This window comes from Brassica oleracea, chromosome C4 (assembly GCF_000695525.1).
Source record: "Brassica oleracea var. oleracea cultivar TO1000 chromosome C4, BOL, whole genome shotgun sequence".
In the NCBI taxonomy this organism is placed as follows: domain Eukaryota; kingdom Viridiplantae; phylum Streptophyta; class Magnoliopsida; order Brassicales; family Brassicaceae; genus Brassica; species Brassica oleracea.
This window is the reverse complement of record NC_027751.1, coordinates 39,371,589-39,384,411: the sequence shown is the minus strand read 5'-3', so window position 1 is coordinate 39,384,411 and position 12,823 is coordinate 39,371,589.

Sequence of the window (12,823 nt, the reverse complement as noted above, 5' to 3'; positions counted from 1 at the left end):
GCGGTGGAAGAGAGCTTGCGGTTGATTGTGCATGCGAAGAACAGACCCATCGAGAAAGAAAGAGGGAGAGACGCAAACGACAACACGTGTCTCCCAAGAACCGATCCTTCTTTGGCCAAAATAAGACCCGACGCTTAAGTTAAATCATAATTTTCTTTTTTTTTAATTGCAGATTAATCTAAGACCCACCCTTAAGAACCAGCGTTAATTGTGCTCTTATATCCTCCGGTAGAAAATGATTTGCTTGGCTACATATATGGGCCCATGATTTGAGAAACATGCTTGTCGTTTTTCCATCTGAAACGCCATTGTGTGCGTTTACGCGGATGAAAAATCCTTGGACTTTATGAACTACAAAACTATATGAACTTTTATATTGGATCGAAGAAGAACAATCATATGAAAATAGGAATATGTAATAAATAAAAATAAATGACAATAAAAAGTCTTATAAATGTGATGAACTATCATATGGATGTCCATTATAGGTCCATAAGCCTATGTTCTAGAGGTTCTAAAGCCTAACATTGTATTCCTATATATATGTATCGTTATCTATGGAATAAAAATAAGATTAACCGATTTATTCTTTTTCTCAATTCACAACACGTTATCAGCCCGAAACTCTAGCTCTAGCCGCCTAAAATATAAAAAAACCTAACCACCAAAAAATAAACTAAAGCCGTACGTTGATCCGTTGGCATCTCCGATGATTTGTTAGATATCTCCTATCGACAATCATGTCTCAGTCAAAATAAAACAGCTAAGTTTTTTTTTGAACTGTATAACAGCTAAGTTAACGTAATAATTTTTTTAAAAAAATTATTCTATTGATTGATTTGGTGTATCCATCGTTTGTTTACGATTAATCAATTTCTGTAAAAGTAAAAAAAAAAAAAATATATATATATATATATATGTTCAGATCTGCGTTATAGTTTATTAACTGATATTTTATTGAGTTATGATATCAAGAAGTTTATACTTATAAACTGATCTTTATTTTGTTTAAGCGTGGTATATTATTTATTTAAAGTTAAAACTTCTGTACGTAACATAGAAACTAAGTGCTTTGAAATCATTGATTAACAAGGTAAATAAAGCAAACCTCTTTGTTTTGTTTACTTTCATGATAGTTAGATCAGAGTATTGACTTTCATATTCATCGAAGAATAAAATATTTTCGTTATGTTCATGCTAAACAAAACCCTAACCGATGTTGTTTTGTTCACGAACATTCTTTGATGTATCCGAGATTCGTTTCAAGTCGAGTAGATGATAGATCATGGATTTTACCCACTTTTAGCCATGGTCTATAAGTGTTTTAATATATATTTACTACTATATAAAGTCAGTTTATAGTATTTACAGGTTCAGGGACGATTCGGAGGAATGTGGTGATTTTGGTGTCTTTTGAAGCATTTTTAGTGCAAAGCTGCACAGACGCGTCAGCTGTCTAGCTATCAATAGAGACCTTCCGACCGTTAGATTGATCTCATCTTTTGACACAAGATAGAGCTTTGAGTTAGATTTTCAATGCCACCGGTTTGAGGTCAATCAGCATTCTATAGTAGAAGTTATGCCCGTTTTACTGAAGAGTGGTCAGTCTGCCTCGCGAGAGAAAGCTGTCGAGGAGATGAACGACTGTCGATCGATGTAACAGCATTGGTGTCGGTCGACAGTGATGTCAGAATATGGGCTCAACATATTTTATGACCGACTGAAGCCCAGAAGCAACCACAAATTACCAGAATACCCTTAGACGGCCAAAAACCCTATTTATGTTATTTATAAGCCATTGTTGACGGCTACGCTATCTAAGCTTTATTTTATTTATAGTTCTAGGTTAGGAGAGAAGAGAGGAACTCCTTCAGAGTCCTCTTGGAACTCCCTTGTTTTGGCTTTATTTATATTTTATGTTATTCATCTATTCATCTATGATTTTTGTGACAAACATCATGCATGAGTAGATCCACCTGCTAGGTTTAGGAATTTCTAGGGTTTTGAAATAATTTCTGAATTATATGACTGTTAGGATATCTAAAGATCTCTACATCAGGATAGCTTGTAATACTAGGATCTAGAGTAGTTGGAAAACCAAGAGAGTGTGACTAATTGCTTGAACCTAGAATCATAAGACAATTGAGAGGCGCGAGAGTGCAATCAATTAACGGAACCCAAATCCTGCTGGATTAGATACCTAGGCGCATACGAGAGTTGGTCTAGGAATTTAGTTGAACATATTCGATCAGATAGATAACGTTTGCCTAAGGCAGCGTCGATCGACGCTTATACCATTGCATCGATCGACGCTTATACCATAGCATCGATCGACGCTCGTACCGAAGCATTGATCGACGCTCATACCGAAGCATCGATCGACGCTCATACCGAAGCATCGATCGACGCTCGATCCGTGTTGACATGCGAATGCTAAAACATGGAACTTAGTCAATAGATTAGACTCACAGTGAGAGCTGGTTGTCTTTTGCATCAGATATCAAGTTCTAGAATCAATCCTTAGCATCTATAGATTAGAGTTCTAATAACCTGAATGAAACCCTAAGTCTAGCAAACCATCCTTCCATCAAACCCCAATCAATCAATCGAGCAAATACTTTGCTCACAAACCTGCTATTTACATTTAAACCATTCTAGCTTAATCATGAACTGTTTAGACCTATTGTGTGCCCTAGCTCTCTGTGGATTCGATCCCTAAGTACTACAACTCGACTTCTTATTCGAGAGAATATAAATCACTCCTTAGGGTAATTTGAGTGATATCAAATTTGGCGCAGTTGCCGGGGAGCTTTGATCGCCATTAGATCTTGTCTAGTTAGATTTAGTCTAGGTTTTACTACTGTTCACAAAAAAAAAACTGATAAAATTTTTTTTTCTTGTGTTTCAGGTACATCCATATGAGTACCAGAAGCAACAAGGGGATAAGGCTCTTACTAGTAGAGCCACTGGATTTGGAACACGTGATCCATAAGTCTAAGAGGGCAGTCGACACCCTGCAAGCAGCGATTGGCAACGTAGAAATCCAAGCGTTGATCGATACTATTCATCCCGTGTCGATCGATACTGTTCACCCGATGCCGATCGACACTGTTCAACCTACGTCGATCTACACTATTCAACCTGTGTCGGAAAACACTGTTCATTCCCCGTCGATCGACAATGTTTACCGCGACACTGTTCACCGTGACACTGTTCATCCGGGCACTGTTAATCCGAACACTGTTCATCCCGACACTGTTCATCCGGTGAAAAACGACACCCCTTGCGGGGAGACAGAGAAGACTAAAGTGCTCATACTTAAGGTCACTGAGAATGGGATGTTAAGAGACGAAGAAGGTCGCACTCGCAACAGCGCAGGACAATTGATTAATGCTCTGGGTGTTGTGATCCCTGATGTGATTGTTGTTGCTGAGATGAATGACTTTGACTTGAGCCGAGAGTGGTATGATTGGGTAGGTCAAGACCCCTTCCAGGGTCTTCCTCACCAAGATCCCAGAAACCACATCGAAGAGCTGGAGGATCTCATGTCAAGGAGTGAGCAGAATGAAGTGTCTGAATACCACATGTTATGCAAGATCTTCCCATATTCTATCTCCGGGGATGCATTCAGCTTGTTTCAGTCAACTACAACCAGGATCTCTAACCAGCTGGGATGACACTGAAAGAGCCTTCCTTTACAAATTTCTTGATGATGCTGAAGCAACTCGAGAAAAGGAGAAAAATGATAAATGGGACAGGTTTTTGGCATCTTTAGATGAGGAGTATATGATTCCAATACAACTGCTCGATGAAATTATGGCAAAAAGGGATGAACAACATGGATTTGGAGAGCCGAGCAAAAGAGAAGAAGCTGAGACTAGTTATCCGACCTCAAAATCGAACGACACCAGCACCTCAACATCGATCGACGGTACGACCTCAACGTCGACCGACGACAAGACCTCAACATCGATCGACATTACCACTTCATCGTTGATCGACAGTGGGCGCGTATCAGAGCAGAAGGAGTTCGATGTATGTGAAAATCTTCGGGATGGAGATACCACTACGCGATCAGACAAGTCTGGGGGGGAGAAGAGGAGGAATTGGAAGAAGAGAAAAAGGATCAAAGACGGTCCTCAGGTATCATTGATTCCTCGCTTCTCAGATGGTGTCAGGAAATCTAGAGTGCGCAGCAGATGCTTCTCAAAGCCATTTGCAAAGCTTCGAGCACTCCTTATTGCTGAGATGATAGACAAAGGAGAAGAGTCTATGGAGGAAGCTTTCACAGAAGAATGATAAAGCTTCAGAGAGTAGAAACTGAGACTTGTTTTGGAGCGAGTTCTCATCCTCATCCGGACTAAATCAGATCTTCAAAGTCAAGCTAAATGACTATAACAAAGCGCTGAGTGGGAGGCAGCCCACTATTAGGTAATTTCATTCAGTTTATGTTAGATTGTTACTGATTTTTGTTCTATTTTAATGCAGGCAAAAAAAAATGGATAAACAGTATCGACGGTACTGTAGCAATCGCACTGTAGCAGAGGCACTGTAGCATCGATTGACACTAATCGACACTGTAGCAAGAAAATCGATCGACACTGTAGCAGGAAATCAGGAGTTACTGTAGCTGCGATACTGTAGCAGGGCACTGTAGCAGTCACTGTTCATAGAAGAAAAAAAAAATTAGAATTGATTTTATTAGTTATCTATTACTAACTTTTAGTGTTATATTTATGTTATGTAAAAGGAAAAATCCGAGGAAGACAAGTTCGAACGAGGATCTACGATGACTGCGCATCATCGATTGATAGAGCATCACTAGCATCGATCGATCGCCACTTAACTGTGTCGATCGACAGAGCTTCAAGAGTATTGATCGCCACTTAACTATGTTGATCGACGCTCACCATCAGCGAGCAGGTATACCGTTTCACCTTGTTAAATATTGTCCTTATGATTTATTTCCCCACCAATCTTAGACTATATAACATTGGAGATAGTGTTGTTCAAGTCTGGGGGAGGTTCTACTAATATTGTGTTTTAGTTAGGTATTAAAAAAAAATATATCCGAGTAGACGATTATAAGAAATTCGACCGATAAGAGCATGTCGATCTCGATCGACAGTAAAACACCTGCAGCGACCGATGGTAACTCCTTTCCATCGATCGACACTTAACCCGGTCAGGTATATCGTTCTAACTTGTTAAATTGTGTACTTATGATTAGTTCTCACCATAACCCCGACTGGATATACACTGGGGACAGTGTAATTTAAGTATGGGGGGATGTTTACTGATATCTAGTTTATTGTGAGTCTTATTAAAATATTTTCAAAAGATTTTTATTGAGTCAAGAAGGGGATAATGAAGTTATTAGATATTTGCTTGTTATCTAACCACTCTTTAAGCACCATTCTAGACTTACTGATTGCAGATAGTATTAAAGATACTAAAGTGGATCAACCTGTCAACTATTCACACTTGCTGAGATTGTTTGAAGGAACCAAAGCTGACCTCCAACACTAAACCTGACACAACTGCTTGTCTTGGGGCTTGGTATCCATGGGATCGAATTCTTCAACCAAGTCTGGAAGGTAAAGCCTTGTGTAGATTTATCATCTTTTCTCTCTCTATTTCGACCATAAATTTATAGATAGAGATATTTATTTTCAAAAAAAAACAAAAAAAACGAAAAAGAAAGAAAAAGAAAAAAAATATATATATATATAGGTGTTAGTTAGGTGGAATCAGAACAGAACTTGGTGGCTACAACCATTAAGGCTTGCTTCATAAGGATTCCAACAAAAAGAATTCGAACGGGACTTGGTTGCGGCAATCATCAAGGTTCGATTCACATGAATTCTTGGATATACGTCAAAATAAAGTGAACATGACTTGGTGGCAACCACCATTAAGGCTTGATTCATGGAAGCCTGTCCAATCTTGGTCAATGATCTTGCAATATAAGCAGACTTTAACTGAAGAGAGAAATTAGAAGAGAGAAAGATAGGAACTAACTTTTACCTGCAGATCCAGATACTTGTTTGAAAATCCTTGCATCCTGTGATCGATACTGCCAAGGTAAAGCCTGCACTTTTATTTATGTTAAGAAATGAGGTTGGTAGAGGAGAATTTCAGACAGGGTTTGCTAAGTTGTTGGCTAGGTGAATTTGGTTGCTAAGCTAGGATATGATATAATGTGCTTTTGTGATTAGGACTTTTAGATGTGGATTGCAATATTGTAAAAGTGATGATTCTAAGTTCTTAAATCATGTGAGTCCCTGCTGTTTTCAAACCTCTTTCAGAGAGACTGCCCGTCTGTTTTGCTTGAGGACAAGCAAAAGGGTAAGGCTGGGGAGTTGATAGACCATGGATTTTACCCACTTTTAGCCATGGTCTATAAGTGTTTTAATATATATTTACTACTATATAGAGTCTATTAATAGTATTTACAGGCTCAGGGACGATTTGGAGGAATGTGGTGCTTTTGGTGTCTTTTGGAGCCTTTTGAGTGCAGAGCTGCACAGACGCGTCAGATGTCTAGCTATGGATGGAGACCTTCCGACCGTTATATTGAGTTCATCTTTTGACACAAGATAGAGCTTTGAGTTAGATTTCCAATGCCACCAGTTTGAGGTTTGAGGTCAATCAGCATCCTATAGCAGAAGTTATGCCTGTTTTACTGAAGAGTGGTCAGTCTGCCTTGCGAGAGGAAGCTGTCGAGGAGATTAAGGACTGTCGATGTAACAGCATTGGTGTCGGTTAACAGTGATGTCAGAATATGGACTGAGCATATTTTATGACCGACTGAAGCCCAGAAGCAACCACAAATTACAGGATACCCTTGGACGACCAGAAATCCTATTTATGTTATTTATAAGCCATTGTTGACGGCTACGCTATCTAAGCTTTATTTTATTCATAGTTCTAGGTTAGAAGATAAGAGAGGAACTCGTTCAGAGTCCTCTTGGAACTCCATTATTTTGGTTTTATTTATATTTTATGTTATTCATCTATGATTTCTGTGACAAACATCATGCATGAGTAGATCCACCTGCTAGGTTTAGGAATTTCTAGGGTTTTGAATGAATTTCTGAATTATATGACTGTTAGGATATCTAATGATCTCTACATCAAGATAGTTTGTCATACTAGGATTTAGAGTAGTTGGAAAACCACAAGAGTGTGACTAATTGCTTGAACCTAGAATCATAGGACAATTGAGAGGCACGAGAGTGCAATCAATTAACGGAACATGAATCCTGCTGGATTAGGTACGTAGGTACATACGAGAGTTGGTCTAGGATTCTAGTTGAACATAATCGATCAGATCGATAACGGCCTAAGGCAGCGTCGATCGACGCTTATACCATAGCATCGATTGACGCTCATACCGAAGCATCGATCGACGCTCGTACCATAGCATCGATAGACGCTCGATCTGTGTTGACATGCGAATGCTGAAACATGGAACTTAGTCAATAGATTAGACTCACAGTGAGAGCTGGTTCTCTTTTGCATTAGAAATCAAGTTCTAGAATCAATCCTTAGCATCTATTGATTAGAGTTCTAATAACCTGAATGAAACCCTAAGTCTAGCAACTATCATTCCATCAAACCTCAATCAATCAGCCAAGCAACTGCTTTGCTTACCACTGCAATTTACTTTATTTACTGCATTAATAAACTATTAGCCTAGCTTAATCATAAACTGTTTATATCTATTGTGTGCCTTAGCTCTCTATATCTATTGTGTGCCCTAGTTCTCTGTGGATTCGATCCTTAAGTATTACAACTCGACCTCTTATTTGAGAGAGTATAAATCATTCATTAGAGTAATTTGAGTGATATGAGTAGAAGATGGAATGAACTTGAAACGAATCTCGGATAAGTTACCTCATCCTCATCCTCTTTAGTTAATAAGTTTAATGGTTAACGGTTTATTGGTTTATCAAATCATGCATATTATTTAATTTAACTATGGTCGGTTAATTTAAGATAATCATTGGTTCATATGGACTTATGCTTTAAATAATCTAGAATCAGATATTTAAACTAGACATATAATCTTTGGTTGTTATGATAGTTTTTGGTTTTACATTGGTTCGACAGTGCCATTGATTTTTGTTATGATAAAGTCAATCTTGCTAGTTTTAAAATTGTCAACACGTTGCCAAAAAAAAAAAAAAATTGTCAACACTAACAAAAGAATTTGATAATCATCATCAATATTTGTCTAATACCTAATCCGTAGTAACGATCTGATTGACTTGCTAAAATTTGCAATTTATATTATATTTTATTGATCTAAATATATAGGTAACAAAATCATATTTAATTGCAAAAAGTTTACGTCTTGGACATGTCTTCTCTTTAATTATTATTGCAAACTCTGAGATTTTGTTTTATACTTTTATGGTTTGGTTCGGTTAAATTTGTATATCGATATTTACTAACAAATAGCCATGTTTTCGTGAGCAAATATATAAATATTTCAGGGATCGATAAGACGAAAAATTTCAGGGATCAATAATATTTCAGGGATCCGACCTCAGCTGCACTAATCTTTACTAAGATAAGTAATATTTATCTATCATACTTAATATCCTTTCATGATTAGTTAAATATGATTATGTGTATTAATTTGCACATGTCACCCGATTCTTGTAGACAATTGACTGAAAAGTAGTCAATATTTATTATAAAAAAATGATTAATAGTATTATAGTAAGAATTAATGAATGAATATTTATCATCCATATTAAAGTGTTAATGGTAATGTTTTACTTTGTAAAATATAATCTGATATATACATGCTATATTTAATTAGAAATAATTTTAATATAAGAATTCATTACCATATTATATGAGGGTTTTAAGCTTAAAACTTAACCATAAAAGATAAATTTTGGAGAGAAATCCAAAGAAAATTATAATCACCAGAATGTGTTATCTAGAGCTCATAATTAATGTATTTTGCATCTAAAAATTACAAGCCCTCAAGTCTGTAAATAAATATATGTTATGTTAGGAATTATTATAAAGCCAGAATTGTAGTGTTAGTAATGTTGTCCTGCAGATACACTAACATAAAAAGAATATCGCTGATGCAACAAAAAAATATTAGAAGTTTATAACTATATCTTGTCTCTCGAGACTGAGAAAAACAATGAGATATTGATGTAAGATAATGAATCACGTCTACTTGATTATGATTCATTCTATGAAGTGAATGTGACAATATATATTAAGAAAGAAAAGACCACATTATTGCCTGAGGAAGTGGCTACAAAAGTGGATGTAGACGTTAATGTGGATATACAATATATGGTCAAGGTAAAGCCCAATGAGTTTCTTTCAAGAAAGATAGTCTCACAAGAAGTGAGAAAATAACGATGATATGAAATAAAAGATATCTCTCTTGTATTATAAGGAAAGAAACTAGTGTGAGTACAATGTCTTGTAGCTTCAAGATTATTAGAAGCTCCAGAGGAGCAGATACATGTTTGCCTATGGGAACACAACTTGAAATCATTAATACGTTATACTTTCCCAAGTCTCAAAGATCAAAAGGATCTAAAATATAACACATAGCCTTAAGTTGGGTATGTTGTTGATTCTAAAGTGGGATTCGATTCCAGATATATGAACTTGGAGTATCATTATCTTGAGGGAAAAAATTAGAGAATCCCACATCCCTAGTATGTAGAGTATCTAAAAGTATGTTCACAATGAAAATAGATTTGAGGAGTCATTTATAAAATAAAGTCAGAGGATTAGAATCTAATAATACCGAGACAATAAGTAAATGGAAATTTAAATACCTTCAATCAGATGATACGAAAGTTAGATGTGGAGTTCAAAAAAAAAAAAATTCTTAACACAAATAAACAATAACCAATTAGTCCAACAAAGAAAAGTATTATAAATACAACCAGAAGCGTTGTTCAAAAATAAATTAAGATCCATATAACAAAAATCAATATATATATTATGGAAAAGAATGTACATATATATGGATTGTAGAAAAACATAAATGTGTAGTTCAAGTTAAAAAATAGAAGAACAAATTATTATATATAAATGAAACTAAGGATTCGACTGCTAACAACAAACAATAGAATTATATAAATAATAAATAAATAAAATTTTGAGAAATGAATATTACAAATATTTCTCTACAAATTTTAAAGAAATTGGTGTGAATTAGATGAATATGTATTCAAAATCAAGAAAATTTAAAGTTCTATATTTTTACAAAATACACAAATAATATTTAAAGAATAATTGAAATTATTTATTAAAAAAAATTAATGATTCTAATCATATTTTAACAAAATTGTTTTGAAAGGAAATACATTTGGAAGAATGAAAGAAAAATTGTCTACAAATATTGGAATTTTACCCCTAGATAGTAGTCTAAAACTTTGAAAAACATTATTTTTATATTTTTTTAATAGATCACTAAATAAAGGTGAATTTTGTCGTCAAAAGATTTCATTCATAATCAATCGCATACAACATAGGGACTATTTTTAAAATACCATATTTGTGTTTTTTTAATTTGACAAATACACCTCAAATTTTATTTTTAAAAACTAACTATTTTATATTTGATAAGACATATTTTCCTAGTTTAAATTTGAAATTATCATTAATAAATAAAACTCAAATTCAAAAATATTGTTATTGCTATTATTTAAAAATAAACATATAATCTAATATTAACTAAAGCCAGCTGAAAATTATAAAGGATTTACATTCTTAATAATGAATTAGTTATTATATTTTAATAAATAGGTTTCGAATTATATTTGTTACAAAAAATAAACATATAATGTAATATTAACATATTATCAAAATTAGAAAGAAAAACTAAAGTCAGCTGACAATAGACACCAGAGCCAAGAGCTCGACAACCACCGAAATCATAAGAATTAGGCAAACACCAAACCTATAAAAACAAGATTAAAACTTGTGAAGGCCTACAAGCTACCAGTATCCTTCACATACAACAATAATAAAAAGATAAACAAAATTTAAACGTGCAGGTGTGTGAGTGGGTGGGATTGGTGTCAAATTGAAAAATGGAGGGTGTGACTGTAATACCTAAATATCGTAAATATTTTCGCTACAAGTCTATTACTCTCGTTTTAGCTCATGAATTCACCAATTAGGTGAAAAAATAATAATCATTATTTTATTTGTTTATTCTGATTACTATTTAAGTGACGGTAAAAGGTCTTTATTTTTCCTCAAAGTTTTTTAAGAGAAATTCAGTTAGGCTAGGTACTATTCTATTATTACTCTAAATTATTCTACTTTAATTACTTTTATTTATTGTAACTCGAAATACTTTCTTTCGTCTGGAGATGTTAAGGACGAATTCAAAGCTGGTTACTAGGGTTGGACATTTTACTCGATACCTGAATCCGAATCTGAACCAACATGAAATATCTGAACCGAAATAGCAAAATATCCTTACGAGTTTTGATATGAGCATGTTCGGATAACCGAACCCGATCGGTTATATTCGATACCTCCGCCCCCTGAAAGGTTATCCAAAATACCCGAACATACATATAAATAACCCTAAATCTATATTTATCATTCTCCATGTGTTTTTGCATGTGTTTTTGGACTAATAACATTTTGCATGTGTTTTTGGACTAATAACATTACCATGAATGATTTGAAGACAAAACAGAAATTGTATTTCAATTTTTTTTTTAAGTTTGGATTTTGGATATATCCGAAATTATCCAAGCCCGAAGTGAAATTCCCAAACCCGACCCGAAATGAAAAAATACCCGTACAGGTTATATATCCATATATCAAAATACCTGAAAACCCGATATATCCCATCCAAACCCGAACGGGTTTCCGAACGCCCCTACTAGTCATGTTAGAAACATGAGGAGATTGGTGTCAAATTGATTGCAAAGTTGTCAGATTTGTGTCGGACAGAAGTAAGGGGGTGTTTGTTGGAACTCTACTTATAATGATTGTAAGAATTTAAAAATTCTATAGATATTGGTTGATGGATTCTAACATTCTTTTTAAATCAAGTGTTATTGGTTTGGTGATTTTTTAGTGACATATAATTCATTGTTATTCAAAACAATTGGGTTTTAAAGATTCTATAATTCTATCAAAATCTAATATTATTGGTATTTACATTCTTAACATTTGGACTACGAATTTTTTTTTTCAAAATATTGCATATATCCACAAGATTCTTAAAATCAATGTCGTAGAATAGTTTCATAAACTTTTTAAATATGAAAAACTCATTAGAATTCTTTATAAACCTAATTTTGGTTTCAAAAGGAAGTCAGATTTTGTAGTTTCGGCGAAAAATCCGAATTTGGTGAGTAAACACGATTTTCCACCACAATTACAAAATTTAGTTTTACAGTTTTGACGGAACAACATTATTCTTTAGTCTTGAAGAAAAAATCTAGTTTTCAGTTTTAGTGGCAAAATCTGATTTTTTGGTTTGGCATAAAATATAATTTTTATGATTTTGACAAGAAATATGGTTTTGAGATTTTGAGGGGAAACCATGATTTTTCGATTTTGATGGGAAAATTTGACTTCTCTGGGTTTTAAGGTAAAACAATACTTTTGGTTTTGGGTTTTACGATAAAACAATATTTTTAGTTTTGGTTGAAAAACATTGTTTTGCGGTTTTGTTGGGAAAACTCAAGTTTTATTTTTTTTTTGTAGAAAAAAACTTTATTTTACGGTTTTAGGAGACCATTTTGATTTTCCAGTTTTGGAGGTAAACCCTGATTTTCAATTTTTATGAAAACATGAT